Raw genomic sequence first — 26,762 nt, 5'->3', positions numbered from 1 at the left:
GTTACACTTTATTGTAGGAATATTAAAGAACAAAGCCTTCCAGACAGTGAAATGCAAAATTAAAACATATACTATGTTCTACTTGACAAATCACTGGTAAAGAAAGCAAGTCCTCACTGATCTACCTTTCCACACTTTGCTGTACAAATGTGCTTTGCTTGTATCTTTTAGGTTACATTGTGGTAAAGCAAGGAAGCACAAACCCCTGTAGTAATGTTCTTTTACTAAACAAGAATACTGTACATATAGACTACTTCCAATTGTAGGAAAACAATACAAGACATGCGTAGTATTACAGATATGCATACAACACACATGCACATGCTGCCTAACTTTCCTGGCAAATGAGCATTGACCATGCTTATTTACTAGGAAGGTTAGGTTAACACGTGCATGTGTGTTGTATGCATATCTGTATGTGATAAGGCTACACTAAAAAGATACTTAGCTTAGGTTATAGTTTTCCATTTCCATACAGGGCTCCAGGCTCTAGTCAAGTGATTGCAGGAAACTGGCAGCTCTCGTAATGTACAATATCTCACAAAAGTGAGTACACCCCTTCACATTTTTCTAAATATTTTATTATATCTTTTCATGTGACAACACTGAAGAAATGACACTTTGTTACAATGTAAAGTAATGAGTGTACAGCTTCTATAACAGTGTAAATTTGTTGTCCCTTCAAAATAACTCAACACACAGCCATTAATGTCTAAACCGCTGGCAACAAAAGTTAGTACACCCCTAAGTGAAAATATCCAAATAGGGCCCAAAGTGTCAATATTTTTGGTGACCACCATTATTCTGCAGCACTGCCTTAACCCTCTTGGGCATGGAGTTCACCAGAGCTTCACAGGTTGCCACTGGAGTCCTCTTCCACTCCTCCATGATGACATCACAGAGCTGGTGGATGTTAGCGACCTTGCTCTCCTCCACCTTCCATTTGAGGATGTCCCACAGATGCTCAATAGGGTTTAGGTCTGGAGACATGCTTGGCCAGTCCATCACCTTTACCCTCAGCTTCTTTAGCAATGATTGTCTTGGAGGTGTTTGGGGGTTGTTATGTTGGAATACTGCCCTGCGGCCCAGTCTTTAAAGAAAGGGGATCAAGCTCTGCTTCAGTATGTCACAGTACATGTTGGCATTCATGGTTCCCTCAATGAACTGTAGCTCCCCAGTACCGGCAGCACTTATGCAGCTCCAGACCATGACACTACCACCACCATGCCTTGACTGTAGGCAAGACACACTTCTCTTTATACTCCTCACCTGGTTGCTGCCACACACGCTTGACACCATCTGAACCAAATAAGTTAATCTTGGTCTCATCAGACCACAGGACATGATTCCAGTAATCCATGTCCTTAGTCAGCAAACTGTTTGTGGGCTTTCTTGTGCATCATCTTTAGAAGAGGCTTCCTTCTGGGACAACAGATATACAGACCAATTTGATTCAGTGTGGGACGTATGGTCTGAGCACTGACAGGTTGACATCCCACCTCTTCAACCTCTACAGCAATGCTGGCAGCACTCATATGTCTATTTCCCAAAGACAACCTCTGGATATGACACTGAGAGCCTGCACTCAACTTTTTCAGCCATGGTGAGGCCTGTTCTGAGTGGAACCTGTCCTGTTAAACCACTGTATGGTCTTGGTGATCGTGTTGCAGCTCAGTTTCTGGGTCTTGGCAATCTTCTTATAGACTAGGATTTATAGCCTAGGACATTTATGTAGAGCAACAATTCTTTTTTTTAAGATCCTTAGAGAGTTCTTTGCCATGAGGTGCCATGTTTAACTTCCAGTGACCAGTATGAGAGAATGAGAGTGATAACACCAAATTTAACACACCTGCTCCCCATTCACACCTGAGACCTTGTAACACTAATGAGTCACATGACACTGGGAAGGGAAAATGGCTAATTGGGCCCAATTTAGACATTTTTACTTAGGGGTGTATTCATTTTTGCTGCCAGCGGTTTAGACATTAATGGCTGTGTGTGGAGTTATTTTGAGGGGACAGCAAATTTACACTGTTAGCCCTTGTACACACGGTCAGACATTCCGACAGAAAATGTCCGGTCGGACAGTGTTGTCGGATAATCCGGCAGTGTGTGGGCTCCATCGGACTGTTTCCGTCGGAATATCCGACCGACAAAATTTTAGAGCTGGGCTATAAAATTTTCCGACAACATGGTCCGATTGGACTTTGTCCAATCGTTTGTAGAGAATTCCGATCGGACAAAGTGCCACGCATGCTCAGATCAAATTCCTAGACCAAAGCTATTGGCTACTAGCCTGAACATAGTCCCGTCGTAATGAAATCACGTCATCACATTACAAACGATCAGATTTGTCCAACCGTGTGTACAAGGGCTTATACAAACTGTACACTCACTACATTACATTGTAGCAATGTGTCATTTCTTCAGTGCTGTCACATGAAAAGAAAAGTGACTCTAAACGATCACCTTGTAAAACAACCCATTCAGTTCAAAACTGAAATGAAATGCAAAACGTTTGTTTATAGATATAAAAAAACATTATAAATACCCTTTCCCCCCCTTTTTTTTTATAAGTGATCACATTACCTCTGTTACCCCTCTTCTCAGCTGCATAAGAGCTGGGGGGAGGAGAACAACTGTACACTGAGCTTCCCAGTCAGAGGCTGTGCAGAGGGGGGGGTGTCAGGACAGGTCTGATCATTAGAGGAGAGCAGGCTGAGTTCCCAGCATAGCTAGAGAACCTACAAGCTCTCCTGCTTAGTGTGTTCTGTTTTTAATAGGAAAGCAGAGGGACTGGCAGGAGCACCAACAAGGCATTTCACACAACGGAAGTAATACAAAGAGAACAGTATACTTTTTCATACAAGTACATGGTACAGCAGGCACATATCAGGAATATGAAATGCTGGGGTAACAAACACTTTAATGTCACCCCATGTGAACGTCCTTCTTCTGTCTTTTGATGTCCTCTGTGACACAAACTTACCTTCTTAGTTCTTCTGGTTTTTATGAAGCCCCTCTTTCAGTTTATACGGCTGGCCTTTTATTTGTAAAGTCTGGGTAGTCATTCCCACATGTGCGTATCCTTTACCTCTTCCTTTCTACATACCGTAAGTTTCTTGCAGAGAAGCATTTTTCTAACTCAAAATCTAGATGGCACTGCAGTATGCATGTCATAGTTAAAATACATCAAAAGGTCAAGCTTGTGTTGACTTTTATTGATGCAGTCTGGGTGCAGTAATTGATCAGAACTCCTTCAAAACAATACAATAGGAGCAGCTCAAATGTGTAAATTGATCATTGAATGTTTTACATTTGTCAAATATACAAACAATAGTATCTATTTTCCAATTGCATTAGAGGACAGTATGTGAAAACATTGTTTTGTTTGAGAAATGTTAACATAATGAGACTGATGTATACTTATGAAAACAACAGATTTTATAATAGGTAAGTCTGAAAAATCACCAAGCCTATGCTATGTATATATAAAGATGACGTAACACAATATGGCTATCAGTCTGGCAACCCAACTCTGATATGTTTTATGCTACAACAGCTGTCAAGTACAAACTTCAACTCACTGCTAGCATACTAGCCCCGCTAAAGAGTTGGTTGAGCCCCGAAATGTGTGAGATTTCTGTTTACTTGACTTGACAAGTAAAATTCTTACTGGGAAAACTTTGTGGCACTCGCATCATTACAATAGTCTACAACATTCTTTCTCATCCATTTTACTCCAGATAAACCCCTAAAATAAATTCAGGTGTCAGGGGAACCCTTATTTAAATGAATTAATTTGAGGTCAGTGGCAAAAATCTCCCATTAGTGGTCAAAATGTTCTTTGCCTCGACTCAAAGAACAACCTCAGTCCCTCGGACACACGTGGTTGAAAGAAAGTCACTGTAAGCTCTTATTAGAACACGAGTATAGCTACCTTTAACTCGGCTGTGAATTAGCATCAGGAAATAGACACGGTTTAGTGGTAAATGAACTCAATGTATTGGTACAGGTTAGAATAAATCGTGGTTTGAGCATGAATGAACACATAGAAGGTAGATTCGGACACAGTCTGCTAAACAGACTAATAGCTATGCCAAAGTAACTTAGAATAGAGTTTTGTTCCACTAGACTGAAATCAACACAAGAAATTCAGCAATAAACAGTGCACATACACGGTAACTGCAATGTGAAAAATAATACTGCAACTGAGTTAAAGGGAATAGCTAGGGTATGGTTCAGCATTCCCTGAGAGATACCTCTCAAACCAAGCAAGGGGGCAAAGGTCTCTGTTTAGCAACTGTAAAGGGGGAGTCTTTGGTCCTGACTCTTCAGCCGGCTAACATTGGGGACCAAAGATTCTGTTGGTGCGTGTGTGGAAAGTCAACAAGGCAGTTATACAGCTATAAAAGAGCTGTATAGTTGGTTTCTAAGGGCTCAGTCTTCAGTGGAAACAGGTTATAACCACAAGGCCCTCTCACCAGACCCAGCGACAAAGCGACAGTGGAGGAGGCCAATTCACTCACTTCAAAATCAAGGATTGTTATTTATAGATCTGATAGAAGGTAGAGCTTTTCTGGGAAATTATACTGCTGCTGTATATTTGTTGTTTCAGACTTTCATACATATGAGGGTGCTGCTGTCAGAATACAATGATGGATTCTTCCATCCACCTTAAGTGTGATAGAGGAACCTATTATATATTTTGTAGTTCGACCCGATGGCTCAATGAGAAAAACAACAAAAATCTATCCACATATGGCCAGCTTTTAGGCATATGGGTTAATATTAGAGTGATGCCCAGAATGACAGAAGTTTTGAAGGCAATAATAAATCAACTGAGAGATGGGGGAAAGCAAAGAGGATCCGTGACTAAGGACAACTCAGAATCAGGGCTAATGATACAGTACTCGATCTGTCCTTTTTTTACATGCACACTGATTTTCTATGTTTAAAGTGATATCTATGGATAAAATGTAAAACTATACATTCATTTCCATATTGCATTTCAATCAATTCTAGCCTACTCTCATTGACCACTTCAGGACTGCCCACTGGACTTATACCATGGCAGGGCGGCCCTGCTGCGCTGAATCACTTACTTCCCAGATACAGTGCCTTGAAAAAGTATTCATACTTCTTGCAATTTTCCACATTTTGTCATGTTACAACCAAAAACATAAATGTATTTTATTGGGATTTTATGTGATAGACCAACACAAAGTAGCACATGTCAAGTGGAAGGAACATGAAGGAACATGATAAATGGTTTTCCAATTTTTTTACAAATAAATATGTGAAAAGTGTAGCGTGTATTTGTATTCAGCCCCCTGTGTCAATACTTTGTAGAACCTCCTTTCACTGCAATTACACTTGCAAGTCTTTTTGGGGATGTCTTTACCGGCTTTGCACATCTAGAGAGTGACATTTTAGCCCATTCTTCTTTGTAAAATAGCTCAAGCTCTGTCAGATTGGATAGAGAACGTCTGTGAACAGCAATTTTGAAGTCTTAATACAGATTCTCAATTGGATTTAGGTCTGGACTTTGACTGGGCCAGTCTAAGCCCCTGTACACACGGTCGGAGATTTCTACAACCAAATCCGTCGGATTTTGCCCGTCGGATTTTGTCCGAAACTGTTGCATACACACGGTCGGACAAAGTTGGGGAAAAATCCGATCTTTCAGAACGTGATGACGTAATTTCGTTACGATGGGACTACATTCAGGCTAGTAGCCAATAGCTTTTATGTAGGAATTTGATCTGAGCATGCGTGGCACTTGGTCCAATCAAAATTCTCTACACATGATCGGAGTATGTCCGATCGGCCCAGTTGGTCAGGAAATATTTTCAACATGTTGGAAAATTGGGTCCGATGGATATTCCGACGGAATCAGTCCGATGCATACCACACACAGTCGGATTATCTGAGGACACGGTCCGATAGGACACATTCCGACGGATTCTCCGACCGTGTGTACAAGGGCTTACACATGAACATTTGTAATTACAAACATATTTATTACAATATGCAAGTGTTAAATGTTGAAAGCAAAAACATAAAAGGACATTTTATGTCTAAATGATATAACTCTGATGAGTAAAAAGGATTAAGTGAAACCAATAAAATAAGTGAACAGTATAATGCTGAAATAAATGTCACAACATGAAATGAAGGCTTCCTTACTTTTCCCTCACTTCTCTGTGTCACCTTCATTACTGTCCCCCAGTTTCAGGTGTCACCTTCATTACCATTCCCTCTGTTGCCTGTGTCATCTGCTTCATTACTATGCCCTCTGGTGATGAGTGTCACCTGCTTCATTACTATACAAGTGGGTTAGGTCCCTCAGTCGGGTGGGAGGAGGAGAGAAGTCGAGTAGCCGATCTGAGCAGTGCAGCAGCAGTGAAGATGATTACACTAGCCAGTCCCTGCTGCAAATCACTCCTTCTCTCTGCATGCCACTGGATGCCGGAATCAGACCAGAGAAGGAGGGGTTGGGTGGAAACTGGAGTCAAACAGCTCTAGGCACGGGCCTCACTCGGCCTCACTCTGAGTCTGTGTGACGACATTGGTTGCTAGACGCCAGGCGGGGGCGGCCCTAGCAACCAGTTTGGCAATGTAGCTGGTAGGGTGGATGTGTCCTCTATTTCATTCTGGGACACTGTATTGTCCCAGAATGAAGGTGCCCGGCACCCAGGACAGACATGCCAATTGCAGGAAAGTCCTGGGTAAGGATGAGCTGAACACCCCCCGGTTCGGTTCGCACCAGTACCAGCGAACAGACCTAAACTTCGTCTGAACTTTAAAACCCTATTAAAGTCTATGAGACTCAAATGTTCAAAATCAAAAGTGCTTTTTTAAAGGCTTATATGCAAGTTATTGTCATAAAAAGTGTTTGGGGACCAGGGTCTTGCCCCAGAGGAAATGTATCAATGCAAAAAAAGTTTTAAAAACTGCAGTTTTTTCAGGAGCAGTGACTTTAATAATGCTTAAAGTGAAACAATAAAAGTGTAATATTCCTTTAAATTTTGTACCTGGGGGTTGTCTATAGTATGCCTGTAAAGGGGCGCATGTTTCCCGTGCTTAGAACTGTCCCTGCACAAAGTGTAATTTCTGCAGAAAAAAAAAGTCATTTAAAAGCACTCGCGGCTACAATGAATTGTCGGCTCCCTGTAATACAGAGAACAATCATTGAAAGTCATTGATAAAAAAAAAAAAGTGCGGGGTTCCCCCAAATTCAATTACCAGGCCCTCCAGGTCTGGTATGGATATTAAGGGGAACCCCGCGTCAAATTTTTAAAAAATGGCGTGGGGTTCCCCCCAAAAATCCATGCCAGACCCTTTGTCCGAGCACGCAACCTGGCAGGCCGCAGGAAAAGAGGGGGGATGAGAAAGAACCCCCCTCCTGAACCATACCAGGCCACATGCCCTCAATATTGAGAGGATGCTTTGGGGGTCTGTGACCCCTCAAAGCACCATGTCCCCATGTTGATGGGGACAAGGGCCTCATCCCCACAACCCTGGCCGGTGGTTGTGGGGGTCTGCGGACAGGGGGCTTATCAGAATCTGGAAGCCCCCTTTAACAAGAGGACCCCCAGATCCCGCCCCCCCCTTTTTGAAATGGTAAGGGCGTACCATTTCACAAAGAAAGTGTAAAAAATGATTAAAAAGCACACACACACCGTTGGGAAAAGTCCTTTATTAAAAATAGCAAGAGTGGAGTACCACCGCTGTAATCTTTTTTTTTTCTTTTTAATAAAGGACTTTTCCCAACGATGTGTGTGTGTGTTTTTTAACAATTTTTTACACTTTCTTTGTGAAACGGCTTACTATTTCAAACGGGGGGGACGGGGACGGGGGGCGGGATCAGACCCCCAAAGCATCCTCCCAGTGTTGAGGGCATGTGGCCTGGTACGGTTCAGGAGGGGGGGCACTCTCTCGTCCCCCCTCTTTTCCTGCGGCCTGCCAGGTTGCGTGCTCAGATAAAGGGTCTGGTATGGATTTTTAATATCCATAACAGACCTGAAGGGCCTGGTAAGTGAATTTGGGGGGAACCCCATGCCTTTTTTTTATCAATGACTTTCAATGACCGTTCTCTGTATTACGGGGAGCCGACAATTCATTATAGCCACGAGTGCTTTTAAATGACTTTTTTCCTGCAGAAATTACACTTTGTGCAGGGACAGTTCTAAGCATGGGAAACATGCGCCCCTTTAAAGGCATACTATACACACCCCCCAGGTACAAAATTTAAAGTAATATTACACTTTTATTGTTTCACTTTAAGCATTATTAAAATCACTGCTCCCAGAAAAATGGCCGTTTTTAAAACTTTTTTTTGCATTGATACATGTCCCCTGGGGCAGGACCCAGGTCCTCAAACACTTTTAATGACAACTTGCATATAAGCCTTTAAAATTAGCACTTTAGATTTCTCCCATAGACTTTTACAGGGTGTTCTGCGGCTTTTCGAATTTCCTGTGAACACCCCAAATTGCTCGCTGTTCAGCGAACAGGCAATGTTCGAGTCGAACATGAGTTTGACTCAAACTCAAAGCGCATCCCTAGTCCTGGGCAATCCGGGACACGTGGGCACCCTAATCCAGTAATTTGTGGAAAGAGACGGCCAGTAGACAGGCACAACTCACAACATGAAAGGAGATTTTCCAAGTTTATATTGGATTGACAAAAATAATTATTGTTTGTATGGTTATTACAATGCTGATGTTATAAAACTAAACATGCGGGACCACACATGTCACATACCTGTTGGAATGTGAGTGTGGGTTACAATATGTGGGGAGAACAACCAGGGAGTTAAAAGTAAGATACATTAAAAAGGGATTCCGTAAGCACAGTCTATCCAATCATTTTAGGAGATTTCACAACAGAGACCCTTCAAAATTGACCTTTTGTGGGATAGAGTAGAAAGACATTGGAGGAGCACCAACATGAAAAAAGCCATATCACAGAATGAAACAAAAAGGATATACCAATTACATTCGATGACACCTACAGGGTTGAACGTAGATTTGGATGTGAATTGTTTTATTTACAATTATTAATGATTTTATATGAGTAAATAATGTTTATTGATTATTTTTTTTTTTTATGAAAGTTTTTGTATTTTGCATTATATATATTGTATTAATAATGGATTAAGATGGGCATTACATAAGCAGGTAAATAAAAAACACTCGCGCCTCGGATTAAAGGTGAACTGCAATAAATCCATGCAGCAGCTGTTTCAATCTAGTGATAAGAAGTAAAAGGTGATGTCATAGGAAACTAATCCTAAGACAAAACAGTGCTGGCAATATGCCTAATAGTACATTTTTTTATTAATTTTTTTCATTTTTATATAAGTAATCTACAATAAAGAAATGTACAATAAAGCAATGTGTATCAGTATGTGAATAGATGAGCAAATAGAGTCCAGTTGAAAAAATGAGATAAATTCAATTGGATTAACTTCTTGCTAAAATATAAATGCTCTCTATGTCTCACATTAGTAAAAAAAACGCTTTGCTTGTGCTCCCAACCGATTCATCAATAGGTGAAGATCCCTACTCACCAAATGAAGTTGACCCTCATTACCTTACTGTAGGAGAGGTCAAACGTGCTTTGTGGTCTGTGTGACCTGTCGTAGATGGAACCTGCTCCCGTGGTACCTGGTGGTCTGTGGTCCCGGAGATCAGCCCTGGGGGAAGTCCTCCGCTGTCCCGCACTACACGAGATCCAGACCACGATCGGGTCTCAATGTTCACAGTCTCCACACACAGACTCCGACTCCCTACCACTATCAGTGCTCCAGATGGACAACCAATGGCATTCAAAAATAAAATAAAAATGGGCTACACATAGCGTAAACCAGCTGCGCTTTAAAAAAAAAAAACCTTTAAAAGGCGAAATACAGTTCTCAGAGAAGTTTATGCTAACAATAGCTTGCTTGCTGCAATCAATAATAGAACATTTGGGTCCTCACAAACTCTCCAAAAAAAAAAAAAAAATCGATAGAAGCTTGCTGTATAGCATCTAAAGCTTGATCCAACACACTGTGCTCCCTAGCTTGACATTTCACGTCATGGCAAATGATGTCATCAGCAGCTGGTGTCCTTTGCCATGATGTAACATGTCAAGCTAGGACGCACGGTGTATCAACTTCTCGGAGAACTGTATTTCACCTTTTAAAAAGTTTTACTAAAAACTAAGCTGGTTTACGATATGTGGAGCCTGTTTTTCTTTTATTTTTTCTGAAGCACTGATAGTGACATGTTACATCATGGCAAAGGACGCCAGCTGCTGATGACATCATTTGCCATGACGTAAAATGTCAAGCTAGGACGCACAGTGTGTTGGATCAAGCTTTAGATGTTATACAGCAAGCTTCTATTGATTTTCTTTTTTCTTTGGAGAGTTTGTGAGGACCCAAAAGTTCTATTATTGATTGCAGCAAGCTATTATTACTATCAACTTCTCAGAGAACTGTATTTCGCCCTTTAAAAGGTTTTTTTAAAAAGCGAGTGGAGACCATTTTTATTTTATTTTTGAATGCCATTGGTTGTCCATCTGAAGCACTGATAGTGGAAGGGAGCTGTTGGTCGGAGTCCATGTGTGGAGACTGTGAACGCTGAGACTTGACCGTGGTCTGGATCTCGTGTAGTGTGGGAGAGCGGAGGACTTCCCTCGGAGCTAATCTCCGGGAACACCGACCACCAGATACCGCTGGGAGCAGGTTCCATCTACGACAGACCACAAAGCGCATTTGACCTATCTTGCTGTAAGGTAATGAGGGTCAACTTAATTCGGTGAGTAGGGATCTTTACCTGTTGATGAATCAGTTGGGAGCACAAGCAAACTTTTTTACTAATGTGAGACATTGAGCATGTTTATATTTGAACAAGAAGTTCATCCAATTTAATTTATCTTGTTTTTTCAACTGGACTCTATTTGCACGCCTATTCAGATTTTGATACGCATTGCTTTGTTGTCAATTTCTTTATTGTAGAGGATCATTCCATTTATATATATATATATATATATATATATATATATATATATATATATATATATATATATATATATATATATATATAAAATTACTATTAGGCACATTGCTAGCGCTGTTTTGTCTTAGGATTTGTTTCCTATGACATCACCTTTTAATTATTACATAAGCAGCGTTTTGATATTATATGTTAGATTGAATATAGACACTGATACATAAGCTGGAATTTGTCTGGCGCAGCGCCCAGATTAAAACAATGATAGTTTGATAAGAGTGGTACCTATACATCTAATAGACATGAAATATTGTTATCACGGCCGTTCAAACTTCCTGTGTTACCAGGAAGTTAAATAACATGGTGACTGCAATACACAGTATATTAAACATGGAGTACCAATTTTTTCGATTGAAAAAGCCCATGGCGTGCAAAACACACCCAAAAAAACTTCCACCCGATGCATAAAAAAAGTGCACACACATAAAGAGTAACACACTAAAAAGTGCAGACGGGTGTCTGACGTCCTCCACTAGGAAGGACCATACCCTGATCCCCCGGGGCGTTAGGCTCCAGACAGGGACTGAGGTACCAGACTCATCAGTGGTCTTCCAGCCGAAGCCAGAAGACCTCCTTTCCCCAGGAGGACTGCCGAAACAGAACCTCCTAGGTACTTGGTACTATGGGGCTTCCCCGAAGGTAGGCCCCCCAATGGAGGTTGAACCAAGCCAGAAGGCCTATGTCCGCCCTCCCACAAGACTTTCAGGATAGGTCCGAGGACCGACACCCTACTCATCAAACGTGAAGTGACAAACGTGACTCACACAACACAAATAAAATAAATAAAAAGTGAGGAAAGGGATAGTGAAGAGGAGAGTGAAAAGGTGGCCATTGTGCAATAGAATGACCAGGCCCTCCGGCCAGGAATCAAAAATTCCTCTGGTCCTAGCCAAAAGGCCGGGCCCTAGAGGCAGGTGTAAAAAAGCGTGTATCTGGTGACGTGACGTGACCTAGGTGCCGAATATCAAAGTGCAAAGCACAGTGAACATAAGGCACCCCTGGACTGCCACTCCAGGGGCACATCACCATGGGCTTTTCAACAGAATAATCCCTGACCTCCCAGCCCAGACCACGACAGCCCCCACCCCAGCCAGAAAGGCATGGAGATCCAGGAGCTTGGTGAGACCCTTTGCCATCAGGTCACACCCTCACTCCCATAACTCCTGCCTAATTACATTCGGAAGGTACAGGCCGCCCCCCTGCTGGAACAGGAGAACAAAAGTTCCCTCCCGAAAAACTGACTGGAGCTAAAGCTGCCACAATCCAAGCCAGAAGTCCAGGGTCCCCTCCCCTGGCGCCGACCAGTGGTTCTCCATCCCCATCAGAAGGCTTCCCTTTCGGCTACGAACCACTCCGGGTCACCTTTACACCAGCAGGCTTTGCATAGCAACCGCCCTCCCTGCTCCACCTCACCGTAGAACAGGGACAGAAGCCAGCGCCACCTACTGGTAACTGATAAGAACAGATACTACACTTGATCTTAGCCAAAAGGCCGAGAAGCGGCCGAGAAACATGGAGTACCAATATGGCGGCTGATAACTTCCTGCACAAACAGGAACGTTAGTTCCCGGCGGAAGCAGGAAGTATAATTACACTAATCCAGGGGCGGACTGACAACTCATGGGGGCCCCGGGGAATAGGAGATTATGGGGCCACACAGTATACACACACACACACACACACAGTATACACATACATGTACACACAGTATACAAAGACATGTTTCTATTGGATGAGAAGGTACTGTAGAGGTGGGGCAGCTATAATCTCAGGATTTTTAGACCAAAATGATGTCAGTAAGGGACATTTCAGAGACAGATGTAAAAAAAACACAGATTTTTACATACTGGTTTTACTGAGGCTGGCAACCCTGATGGGGCCCCCTAGTGGCCGGGGCCCTCGGACAGTGCCCGAGTGGCCAAATGGTCAGTCTGCCCCTGCACACATCATAGTTAGTGAGAGGAGTAAGAGGTTTGGGTGTAGTGGGCAGGACTTAATGCATAAAAGGCAGAAAGTCATGAGCGTCCCTAGCTTCTGAAGACGTCCAGTGGGAGGGGAGAAATGCGTCAAGCAGGGACCAGATACACAAGGTTCAGTGATGGCTGGCAGCACGCCAAGGCGACAATTTTTACCTGTATGCCTTTCTTTGATAGAAGTGCATTTCTTTTGTGATTTTACCAATAAATCTTATCAATATAACGCTATGTGCATCTCTTTCTTCATTGGCACATTGTATATATCTGTACCGTTGTAATGGAGACCTGGCCATAGATGTGGATTAAAGACCTTGGAGTCCTTTAAAGTGAGGTGTTGGAAGGAGACATCTTAACCACTGATGTAGGACAAAGACCATGCATCTTAAAGCTTACTGTTGGTGAGTGGGGACGCAGGAGGGGAGCACGGAGTGGCACATGTATCCTCACAAGCAGAATTGAACACGTTTATTTGCATGGAAGGACTTTATTTTGATTGCCCTTTAGGTGTTTGCACAGCACTTTACTGTATATATTTATTTGTATATTTTGGAGCATCACTGAGTATAACAATTTAGTATCACCAATAGTTTTTTTTTTTTTACTTTACGTTAGCAGCAGCTCATTGTTTTTAATTTCATTAACCATTTATTAGTACACACCATAGCGCGGGCACTTATAGTCTTTTTTTATAAAATGAAAGTGTATGCTGTGACCATAGATCTCCTTTAAAGTGGTGGTAGACGGTGGCCGTTTTAATAAAAATAAAATAAAAAAAACACATGTAAGGCAATTTCATAATGTGCTAGTATGCATCACATGCTAGCAGTTTATGAATTACTCCCCTTGGAACAAAGCCCTGCAGCACTGTGCTGCCACCACTGAAAGTGCTGACATGTTCCCCCAGTCTTTCTTCTGGGTTTGCGTGTTCCGGCTATCTGATTGGCCTGAGCCACGGTGACGTCGCCGCTCCCGTGCATGCACGCAGGACCTTCAGGGTATGCCAGACCTTCAGAGCGCATGCGCCGGTGACATAACTGGCTAAATCCAGGGTGAATATCTCCTAAACGGAGCACGTTTAGGAGATTTTCACTTTACCTACAGGTAAGCCTATATAAAAAGGGAGAAGTTGGGAGGGTCTAGCTAGGACTGAAATAACTAACACTATACAGGAGAGGAGGACAGATAGGAAAACAAAAACACATGGCAAATAACTTGTAGTGGTCCACAACCTCCACTAGAGCACACTACAGAACAATAATACTCTGACGCCATTCAATACAACACAGAAAAAAATAGACGTAGGTGGGACAGAAAGGGTCTTGAGGAGTGTATTGTGGGAAATAGACCTTAAAAATGTATACAAATTATATCTGCATTTTAAACAATCCATTTGGTGACAGCTTTTCTTTAATATGTTCTTTAGTATTACTGCTGCCTTATTTTATCAGGAGATCTGAGGGGTAAAAAATGATGTTCTTCAATTATTTATGACAGCAAATCTCCTTCCCTCCCCTCAGGTGCAGTGATAGCCCATATTACTCATTACATATTTCATAATTAATGACAGTTCTGATTAGAAGTCTAATGATATTACATAGCTCACGTAGAAGAAATCTTTTTGCCTTATCTTTTCAAACTTTAAATAATACCTCCCAGAAAAAGTGCACAAAGTCCCCCATTCTTGCCTGTGGGTGCAGAGGCCTTGGCTCTATCTAAGGCAGGGGTGTCAATTGCAATTTCATCAAGGGGCCACATAATCAGTAAGATTGCCCTCAAAGGGCCTCAAAGGGTGCGCTATGTTCAGAGTTCAGTCGCGTGCTACAAACAGAGTGCAGGGTTTAGGAGTGTGCAACCTAGCCCTTCCAAAGCTTCCTCGCAGCTCTCTGTCCTACCTTGTGTTTGACATGTGTGATCTAAGGTATCAAGAGACAGAGTGACCATTCTGCTAGAGATTAGCACTATGCTCCTGGTGAGTTGGTCATACCTAGTAGATTTTCTTTCTTATTTCTTAATTTTACGAACATTTGTAATCATTAGTGGGGGTTGTTTTTGACTGTAGTCTTGAGAAAATTAGAAGGAGAAGGGTGGGAAATTTTTCCTGACAATTTTTTTTTTTAACATCGATTGTGGTTTTCATTCTCCCGATTAATCTTTAGCCCTGAAAAACCTCAAAATTTGGTAATTAACTCTTGGAGGGAGGATTGTGTATCGAACAGGAAGAGGATCATGTCGTCTGCATAGCAACTGGGTAGGAATCATGGTAGTTACCAATAATGAATGGTCCAAAATCCCCCTTGGTTCTATAGTAACAGAAGCGGCATATGACAGCATTTCAGGAGTACCCAACACCAAATCAATATGGTATAGCAAATTGTGAGATTTGGGGTGGCAGGTAAATTGGATATCCAGATGGATGTGCTGCCATATGTCTCGAAGCCCTATTTTTCCACATAAATTTTCCAAAGGGGGTCAAGGAGTCCAAGGGGACTGAATGTAGTTCAAAACAGTCCCTAGATTACTCCATAGTGTTATTAAAATCACCCATCAGTATAACAGGAAGAGATTAATAATCTGCAATAAACTTAGAAAAGAGACGGATCACCTCTGGTTTACACGGAGAGGTCAAATAAACGTTAGCAATAATGCACTCTAAATCAAAAAAATGACAATGAATGAAAATATATCTACCCTTAGGATCAATCTCAACATGTTGATAGGAGAACACCACATGGCGGTGAACCAAGATAGAGACTCCCCGATAATGTGAAGAATAATATAAGTGATATGCGCTTTGAACAAATCGTCAATAAAACAAGGCAAGATACACAAAAAAGAGAAAGAACAAAAAGAAAAAAATGCCCGCAACCCAGCTGCCTCCAATGTTTGCTGGAGATGCAACGGGTCCATAGGTTCTCATTTTCATATATTTTGGGAATGCCCTCTCATTGGCCCTTTTTGGACTAAGATCTTCTACAAACATTATTATGTACACCCATACCTTTGAACCCCATACATCTCCTTCTAGGCCTCCCTCTCCCGGGAATATCTAAAGTGTCAAGGAAACTGATGTCCTTTATCCCTTTGGCCGCAAAGTGAGCTATCCCTAGACATTGGCTCTCCCCTCACATTCCATCACGGCGGATACACGTAGGATGTAACACTTGACTGCTAAAATCGAGGACACACTACCCTTCTTTTATAAAATATGGAAAACATGGAAGCACTCTGTGTACCCCCTTAATACCTTCAAGCCCCCTGAACCTCCTGGTGCCATATCCTGGTTATGTTGTACTTTGCTTCCCTTTCTCTTTTGTATTGTTAGGATTCAGAACTATACATTCCGTTCTCATTTTGTTTACCATATTATATGGTATGATAACTATGTTTGAATGACCCATTGTTGGAAGACGCTTGGATGTGAACATACCTGTATCCACGTTCAGTTCCACAAGTTTATATAGACAACACTCTCTACTATCAAAAGTTGAAATGCTATCTCTTTGTATTGCAATGTATCATTTTTGAAAAATGTTATAAATAAACAATTTAAAAAAAGAAAAAACATATATAGTTACATAGTTACATAGTAGGTGAGGTTGAAAAAAGACACAAGTCCATCAAGTCAAAGCTATGTGTGTGATTATGTCAGTATTACATGTTATATCCCTGCATGGTGCGGTCGTTCAGGTGGTTATCTAATAGTTTCTTGAAACTATCAATGCCCCTCGCTGAGACCACCGCCTGTGGAAGGGAATTCCACATCCTTGCCGCTCTTACAGTAAAGAACCCTCTATGTAGTTTAAGGTTAAACCTCTTTTCTTCTAATTTTAATGAGTGGCCACATGTCTTGATAAACTCCTGTAACACTAACCCCCGAAGGAGCTGCTGGTTTGATTGGGCTTACCGTTACCTTCTTCACTTCGAATTTGCATCTAGGGGTTCCCGTAGTAGATGGCCCAGAAACTTTAGAGACTGACGACAGATCCGCTTAAAGGGATTTTTATTTGCAAAAAACGTAGTTAACGAACAGTCTCTTAGTATAGGATCGGAGGGTTAGGAGGAAAGGTTCAGGTACTCTTAGTGTCAAAGTCAATAATAAAGAACTCTCTTACTTTGACTAAATCCAGAGAATAGCCATTCACAGCTGGATGTTCACTCAAGTTGGATAGTCCCTCTCTCACAAGGCCTAGCAACCAACAAGGTGCTTAAATCAGCAACAAATCTCTGCCACAGATGTTGTTGTAGAACATGTAGGAAACTAGAACTTGTAGAACACTCCTGTGATACCTGGATCTTTCAGCCGGTTTGGCGATACCCACGAGATTAGATTCAGTTAGGTCCCTCAGCCTCATCAGGCTCTTGCTAAGAAGCCAACCCGTACGTGGCCTTCTTCTGAAGAGTCCTCCCCTGGATAGCTACGAAGTTGCTGGGCGTCTCCACAACCGGAGATGGCGCCGGACCACCTCGGAATCCTTTCGTTAGTTTCCTTGTCTCGGGCTAGCCAGCCCTGAGACCAGGGGCGTAACTAGAAATCACAGGGCCCCATAGCAAAATGTTGTATGGGGCCCACCCCCAAAAAAATGGTGGGGCTTAAATTAAATAGTGGGCGTGGTTTAAAATGCGTGGCTCAAAGGGGGTGTGGTTCGAGTCTGAGATGAATGAGGAAGGAAGGAAGGAAGCAAAGAAAAGGGATGGAGGGACAACAGGCCCAGATCCTACACCACAATAGCAATATACGTATTCCAGAAAGTTTAACAATCAACAGATAAAGATACTCCAAACAGCTGGTGTTAGCGCTTCAATAATCCTCACCTGTACCCAATGTGGCCTGCCTGTTCCCAATGCAGCGTGGCCTGCCCGTGCCCAATACTGCCTCACCTGTGCCCAATACTGCCTCACCTGTGCCCAATACTGCCCAATGCAGCGTGTCCAGTGCCCAATACAGCCTCACCTGTGCCAAATGCAGTGTGGCCTGTGCCCAATGCAGCATCACCTGTGCCCATTGTAACGTGACCTGTGCCCAATGCAGCCTCACCTGTGCCCAATGCAGCATGACCTGTCTGTGCCCAATGCAGAATGTCTCATGCCCAATGCAGCCTCACCTGTGCCCAATGTGGTCTCATCTGTGCCCAATGCAGCATGGCCTGCCCGTGCCCAATACAGCCTCACCTGTGCCCACCTGTGCCCAATGCATAGTGATCCATGCCCAATACAGCCTCACCTGTGCCCACCTGTGCCCATTGCAGCCTCACCTGTGCCCAATGCAGTCTCACTTGTGCCCACCTGTGCCCAATGCAGCGTGACCGGTGCCCAATGCAGCGTGACCGGTGCCCAATGCAGCCTCACCTGTGCAGAGGAAGAGGCGAGCCAGTGGCGGAACTACCGGGGAGGATGAGGAATGTATACTGGAGCCCTCAAATGGCTGCTGGCAAGCGTGGGACTGCCTCAGAGTGGGGGGCTCTGGCTCTACATCCAACTTCTGGCATGTCTCTTCCAGAGCTTTCCACTGTGATTTCCACTCACCGATACCTGGCCTGGATCCCTCCTGAATGACTTTACTCAGGACGTGCTGACCAGCTGTCCTTTCTGGCTCCTGTTCCCAGACACCTCTCCATAACCGTGTAAGGAGAGGCTCCCTCCCAGCCCCGAGCACCCTGCCTGAGGTACACCCCCCCCCCCCAAGAAAGGGGGTTCCCTCAGACACAACAGTCTAACACTCCATCATCCAGTTTATCCAGCTGACAACTCCTCCCACAGCAGGTTGACCATGGGTATATGAAGGAGTCCTAGTTGGGGATTGGTCAGAGCTCCCACATGCACCTCATGGCACTCCAGCTCTCTGCCATGCCCCTTTTCCAGAACCTTCTCCCTGGAAACAGAGGAGGCACCCAAGAACTGAGGCACATATCAGTCACCTGCTGCTATACTAAACCACTCCCCTGCCCCCAGATCAAAACAAACAGACCTAGCTCACAGCATAGGCCTTCTTAAATTTACCTGCGCTGGCAGCTTACACAAAACCTACACCTAGCACGTACTTACCTAAGGTAGAGGGTGCTACACTATAATATTAATAAAGTAATTACTAAACCGTAGCCTAGCACAGGGTTTATCAACTAGGGTTTCTCCAGAGGTTGCTATGGGTTCCTTGATTAATTTCTGTCTCAGATAAGTTCCCACTGACACCATTGATCTTTTTAGCTATCTGTAAGGTGGGAATTCTTCCTAATGACCACAAGTGTAAGGAGCATTCATCCCACTGACCATCATACTAGTATATCATGAGTTGTAGATATAGTCATTTTTTAGCAGGGGTTCTCTGAAACTGAAAAGTTATTTGAGGGGTTCCTTTGTGTTGAAAAGGCTGAGAAAGGCTGGCTTAGCATAACCACTTTTGAGAGTAAACATTCTCTACTCATTTAGTAAATCAGCCCCATTGTATTTGGCAGAGGTTTATACCTTTACTTGGATAGAATAAAAGTGAGAATTTTCATTATAGGGTTGAATCTACCAACTGTCCCTTTTCAACCAATCAACCCAGCGATTTTTTTTTCTTTCCCTCATTTTCATTCTAAGTGAAAAATTAAAGCGGAGCTCCACCCTAAAGTGGAGCTTCCGCTCATTGGAACCCTTCCCCCCTCCGGCGCCACAATTGGCACCTTTCAGGGGGGAGGGGGGTGCAGGTACCTGTACAGTACAGGTATCTGCACCCACTTCCAGCATAGATATCTGCAGAAGCTACGCCCCTTTCCACAGAATCTACGCCCCTTTCCGAAGGTCCCCCGCTGTCTGCTGGGAAACACACGGATCCCAGAGACAGCGGGGACCATCCTTATTGCGCAGCGCGACTCGCGCATGCGCAGTAGGGAACCGGGAAATGAAGCCGCAAGGCTCCACTTCCTGATTCCCATACCCAAGATGGCGGCGGCAGCACCCGAGAGACGATCGAGAGATCGGCTTCGGGTGCCGACATCGCGGGCGTGCTGGGCGGGTAAGTGTCATTATTTTAAAAGCCAGCAGCTGCAGTATTTGTAGCTGTTGGCTTTAAAAAAAAAAACGGCGGACTCCCGCTTTAACCACTTCCCGACCAGCGCACGACGATGTACGTCGACAGAATGGCACGGACAGGCATATTGGCGTACAGGTATGTCCAATATTCAATGCCGCCCTGCCATCGGGAGCGCGCCGCCGGCGGCGCGCTCCCGCGCTGGTCGGGACCCCCGTGAGTCCGGTCCCGATTGCATCCCCGCGATCGTCTCACGGAGCGGCCGAATGGAGGAAATGCTGTGTAAACAACATTTCTCCATTCTGCCTAGCAACTAGTGACGCTGATCTCTGCTCCATGTGATTGGAGCAGAGATCAGTGTTCACTAAATGAAAGCACAGTTAGTAACACACCCCTAGGAACACTTAACCCCTACACTGCCACCCACTGGTTAACCCCTTCACTGCCAGTGTCATTTACACGGGAATCACTGCATTTATATAGCAGTGATTACTGTATAAATGACAATGGTCCCAAAAATGTGTCAAAAATGTCCAATGGGTCCCCCACAATGTCGCAGTCACAATAAAAATCTCTGATCGCCGCCATTACTAGTAAAAAAATAATAAAAAATTATTAATAAAAATGCTATAAAACTATCCCTATTTTGTAAACGCTATAACTTTTGTGCAAACCAATCAATAATCGCTTATTGCGATTTTTTTTACCAAAAATATGCAGAAGAATACGTATCGGCCTAAACTGAGGGAAAAAAATGTTTTTTTATATATTTTTGGGGGATATTTATTATAACAAAAAGTAAAAAATAATGCGTTTTTTTCAAAATTGTCGCTCTATTTTTGTTTATAGCGCAAAAAATAAAAACCGCAGGGGTGATCAAATACCACCAAAAGAAAGCTCTATTTGTGGGAAAAAAGGACGTCAATTTTGTTTGGGAGCTACGTCGCACGACCGCGCAATTGTCAGTTAAAGCGACGCAGTGCCGAATCGCAAAAAGGGGTCTGGTCTTTGACCAGCAAATTGGTCCGGTCTGCAAATGGTTAAGTTATCGTTTAAAAACGCAAACACTAATACTGCTACCTTTTATAGCTGTAAAAAAAAAAAAAAATCAGAAATATGTAGTGAAGATATTTCCTACATGCAAAAATGCACTATACATTACATGTTCTTTAGACATAACATTTTTTTCAAACATTGGTTTCTTTGCCAATTCAAAAAATTACCATATAGCACGAATTAAAAGATCAGCATTTGTAAAGATCTAAATGATCTGGTAATTTTCCTTTATATAACCAATGACTAATGTTAGAATTTAGCAACTAGAGAAATGCTGAATGAATGTGCAGTCACAATGCAGCCTCACCTGAGCAGAGGAAGAGGCGAGCCAATGCATACTGGAGCCCTCAAATGGCTGCTGGCAAGCGTGGGGCTGCCTCAGAGTGGGTGGGGGGGGGGGGCGAGCACCGCCCGCACAGTTCCCCAGCCAGGGGAAGCGAGGAGAGGAAGAGGCAAGCTGTCTGTACGAGCAGTGAGCTGTAATAGCTTTCATTTGAATGTCCTGTGTTCCCGGGGCTCACCGTCACATAGCCCCACCTCTTGGCCCGGAGCCTTTGATGACGTCACATGTCCCGCATTGGACCGATGTTCTGTCTATCAAAGGTACCGGGCCAAGAGGTGGGGCTATGTGACGGTGAGCCCCGGGAACACAGGACATTCAAATGAAAGCTATTACAGCTCACTGCTTGTACAGACAGCTTGCCTCTTCCTCTCCTCACTTCCCCTGGCTGGGGGACCGTGCGGGAGGTGCTCCCCCCCCCAGTATGCATTCCTCATTCTTCCCACGGGCCCCTCTCAGCTGCGGGCCCCATAGCGGCCGCGTGTGTCGCTATGGCGGTAGTTCCGCCACTGCCTGAGACATAAAGTTGGGTGGACCCGCACCCCAGGCCATAGCCTTCCTGGGGGCTGGTCACGAGGACCAGGACCATGGAGTCAGAGCATACTTCTGGACAGGAACCCCGAACCACATGACATCCGCATCTTAAGTACCCTCTCCTAGAAAGCACAGCAAGAGTGACACTCACACTGGACGGGCTCCGAGAGAAAGTAACCTTAAAGCACCCAACCAGACTGTGGTTCCATGCCTGCCAGAAGAGACAGTGCCCCCGGTGGCCAGGCTGAACACCCTATAGTCCAGTTATACTGATGCTGAGGTCAAAATTTGGAATAATTATACCCAAACAAAACTGCAGTTCAGGTGTAAATTTAAATTTCAAAAACATAGCGCGTGCAGGAATCGGCGCTACACTCCCTTTTGCAAAAAAGTTTTATCCCTATTGTGGGGTCCAGTATGGTATTCTTAAATTGAAATCATATCCCCTCTCAAGCGTCTCTTCTCCAGAGAGAATAAAGTTCAGTGCTTGCAACCTTTCCTCATAACCAATATCCTCCAGACCCTTTATTATCTTTGTTGCCCTTCTTTGTATTTGCTCCATTTCCAGTACATCCTCTTCACCGGAGCTAGGGTAGGGGATTAAAAATCCAAGTAGCCCGTAGTGATTCTAGTCTGGTAAAGAAAAAGAGGAGTGGAAAGCTTGCATGTTATAGAACCAAACAGAGATATACAAAGAAAAACCTGCTGGCCAGGTCAGAAGGGACCAACCAAATTTCAATCAGCGATTGTCCGTACCTGCTGAACTGAAACTGTTTGATCAACTTCTGTCAACAGGACATGCTGGAAAACGTTTGTTGATCGGTGACTGTGGCCAATCAGCTGCAGCGGCTGATAAGTGTATTTTGACAGTAGTGGTTCCCGATGGCAGAATATAGTGTCCCAGTCCCATTGTGTGTGTGATGGTGGTGGAATTCCTCCATCCGCCTTATTTATGTGGATGGAGAAATCTGTGGCCGTCAAGGTGAAAGCCAATAGCGTCTGCTGATTGGAGATCATGTGACCCAGCCTGCCTAGGCTTTGGGTCACATGAAAAGATTTGTATTCCCAGTTTTATGTATTCACGGTGAGAATGATTTTTTTTTTCTCAGGATAAATATGCTATATGGTGCATTTGCACTCCACAATTTCCTGTAAAGTGTAAATTTTTCTGATAAATCCGCTTTAACACTTATCTGAGGAAAAATTGGTAAGCAAGGTGCCTTTCAATAGTCATTGCAGGGAAAGGGGAACTCCATCAAAAACAGGAAATCTTTGTGGACATAGAACCTGCACCAAGAGATAAACGTACAGTATGTGCGTCTTCTGAGGGAAATCTAATGGAAGAAGAAGATGCAGCAGGAATGTCATTCCTTTTTAATAACCATTTTTAAAAAAGCTGGCAAGCGCCATCAAACAAACCGATGTTGGGTTGCTCATTTTTTTTATTTATTATTATTTTTTTTTTACAGTGCGTTGTACAAAGATAACCTGTTAAAACTTCAAACAACCAATTATTATTTTTTTTGCTTCACAATAGGTAATGATTAGGTCCTCTTTTATGTATTTTTTATTGCTGTTTATGTGCCTGTTGGGGAACTTACTCTGTTTGTTGGTATTAGTGGGGGGGGGGGGGGGATAATGCCTTATCATTGGTGTCATAGGGAGGAATAGTGCCCCAATTATTGGCATCAGCCGGAGGAATATTGCCTCATCTGTTTCAGTGGGAGGAATAGTGCTGCATTGTTTGTGTCAATGGAAGAAATAGTGCCTCATAAATTATGTCAGTGGGAGGAATAGTGCCTCATTTTGTATGTCAGCGGGTAAAATAGTGCCCCATTGTTGGTGTCTGTAGGAGGAATAAAGCCCCTACAGACACCCATTGCCCATTGCTGGTGTCTCTGGGAGCAATAGTGCCCAATGGTGGTGTCAGTGGAGGTAATAGTGTCCATCTTTGGTGTTAGTGGGAGGAATTGTGCCCAATTATTGGTGTCAATGGGAGGAATATTGCCGTATTAATAGTGTCAGTGAGAAGAATAGTGCCCCATCATTGGTGTCTGAGGGAGGAATGGTGCCCCATTTTTGATGAAAGTGGAAGAAATATACCCCATCGTTTGTTTCAGTGTAAGAAATTGTGCCCATTAATGCTGTCAGTGGGAGTAATAAGGCCCCATAAATGGTGTCAGTTGGAGGAATAGTGCCCCATCAATAGTGTCAGTGGAGTGAATAGTGCCCATCGTTGGTGTTAGTGGGAGGAATTGTGCACCATCATTGGTGTCAGTGGAAGGAATGGTGCCCCATTGTTGGTGTCAATGAAAGGAATATTGCCTCATCAATGGTGTCAGTGGGAAGAATAGTGCCCCATTGTTGATGTCTGTGGGATTAATGGTGCCCACTTTCATTACATAGTTACATAGTAGGTGAGATTGAAAAAAAGACACAAGTCCATCAAGTCCAACCTATGTGTGTGATTATATGTCAGTATTACATTGCATATCCCTGTATGTTGCGGTTGTTCAAGTGCTTATTTAACAGTTTGTTTTTAAACTATCGATGCTCCCCGCTGAGATCACAGCCTGTGGAAGGGAATTCCACATCCTTGCCGCTCTTACAGTAAAGAACCCTCTACGTAGAATAAGGTTAAACCTCTTTTCTCCTAATTTTAATGAGTGGCCATGTGTCCTGTCATCGGGAGCAGTAGATCTGATGACAACTCGACGCGTTTCACCTAAATAGGCATCATCTCGGGTGATGATACCTATTTAGGTGAAACGCGTCGGTTTGTTACGCTGATCCCCTGGTTACTGTCTGATTTGAAGCGCTTGTTTTTACTTTGGAAATGTAAGTGCAATTCTTATGTTTACACAATAAATATTCCGCACAGAATTTACGCTCTGTGCCCTGTTCTTCCTCTCTTTTCCCTTCATGGTTGGGACTGGTGCTTTTGGTGGCGGATCTTCTATACTATCTTTGTCACATTTTGGATGTTCACTCTGGATTTTTGTGACTGTTATTCACTTATGTTTTGAACTTCACTCTTCTGGAATACATTTGGGACTTGCCTGGGTCCCCTTTTTTTGTTTATATCTTGGACATTATTCTTTCCCAGATTATATGTCAGTATTTATATTGAATTTCTTTCATGTCAATTTTAAAGGTAAGGTAAGTATAAGGGGATCAGGGGATTCCATTTGAAGGCACTCTCAACTTGCCCTGCATGAGTAAGATGACAGGGTCTATTTAAATTGTCACTAAAACCACATCATAAAAAACTATCAATAAATGCTGTATTACATGCTGTTCATACTTAATCAATATGGGATTCGATTTCTGTATTCTGCACAAATCCTGGTTGATCCTGCTGTTCATTGTCCCTCCCTTTTGATCACATCCCCAATTCAGCTGGGGATTTGTAGAGCAGTGTTGGCAGCTCTGTACATGCTCAGTTTTCATTGAGTCCCTATCACATCTGAGCAGCTCATGTGACTATACACAGTGGTAAATGACAGCCCACTCCCTCCCTCCATTGCCATTACCCAGCTAAACACAATGGGGGTGGGATATTACATGTAGATTGATGGAGGCTTCACCTCCCTGTTGTTCTAAGACACAGGCTGGAAGGGCGTGACACAGCCCGCGACTATCAGAAATCCGCCCGTACCATGTTATCATTAAAAATAATAAAGATTTGATTTCAAACATATATTTGAATGACAATTGAAAACAGTTTATTGATATTAATTAATTTATTTTTACTCTGCATTCCAAAGGCTGTTTTTTATTTTGAACATGTGACCAGCAACAAAGGACTAGAAGTACTTCCTGCTTATGTTTCCCTGCAGACAGGCTGGGAAAGATCTGGGTCATGCAACAGCTGTATATCGATTAGGAAAAAGGTACTTAGATGTTTTTTTTTATTTTATTAAACTAATTACAGTGCCATCTTTCACATACAGAAATAGAAGGGACAATGTAAATTAACCATATGCCAAGCGTCCGCCGTCAATTGATGGCGGCAGAATGGCTCCCCGATGTGAATCGCCGTAGCTGTGCGGCGGCACTTTAAGGGGTATAGGGGCGTGCGCTCACTGCCGCGTCACTGAGGGGCCGATGCGTGTCCCCAGCGGCCGTGATGTAAACACACAAATCCACATTCTGTCAGGGGAGAAGAGGAAGATCGTGTGTTCCTAGTATATAGGAACACCGATCAGTCTCCACCCCTCAGTCAGTCCCATCCCCCCACAGTTAGAACACACAGTGAGGGAACACATTTAACCCCTTGATCGCCCGCTAGTGTTAACTCCCTTCCCTGCCAGTGACATTTATACAGTAATCAATGGATATTTATAGAATTGATAGCTGTATAAATGTCAATGGTTTCCAAAAATTTCCAATCTGTCTGCCACAGTATCGCCGTCCCGATAAAAATCGCAGGTCACTGCCATAACTAGTGTAGCACTGACTCCCGAAGGAGCGGCTGATTTAATTGGGCTTACCGTTACCTTCTTCACCTCATGTGTGTCTAGTGGTTTCCCGAGGTAGATGACCCAAGAACGGCAGAGACTGAGCCCAGATCCACTTAAAGGGATTTTTATTTGCAAAAAAGTAGTTAACGAACACAGTCTCTCAACATGGGGTTAGAGGATTTAGGTAGGAAAGCCCAGGTACTCTTAGTGCTAATTCAAATAAGAAAAGTCTCAAACCAGTAGGAAATCCAGAGAATAGCCATTTACAGCTGGATCCTCACCCTTATCGGATAGTCCCTCTCTCACCAGGCCTAGCAGCCA

The 26,762-nt window shown here is 43.4% G+C and overlaps 1 pseudogene; it reads right to left on the bottom strand.

Annotated features, from left to right (window-relative positions):
- Positions 1 to 12,485: 12,485 nt before the first annotated feature.
- On the bottom strand, positions 12,486 to 12,570 carry LOC143964652 (U2 spliceosomal RNA; annotated as a pseudogene).
- Between the last annotated feature and the right edge of the window lie 14,192 nt (positions 12,571 to 26,762).

This window comes from Lithobates pipiens, unplaced genomic scaffold, assembly GCF_037356315.1.
Source record: "Lithobates pipiens isolate NorthernLeopardFrog02 unplaced genomic scaffold, aLitPip1_a1.2 Scaffold_8, whole genome shotgun sequence".
Lineage (NCBI taxonomy): Eukaryota > Metazoa > Chordata > Amphibia > Anura > Ranidae > Lithobates > Lithobates pipiens.
This window is presented reverse-complemented; position numbering and strand designations above follow the sequence as displayed.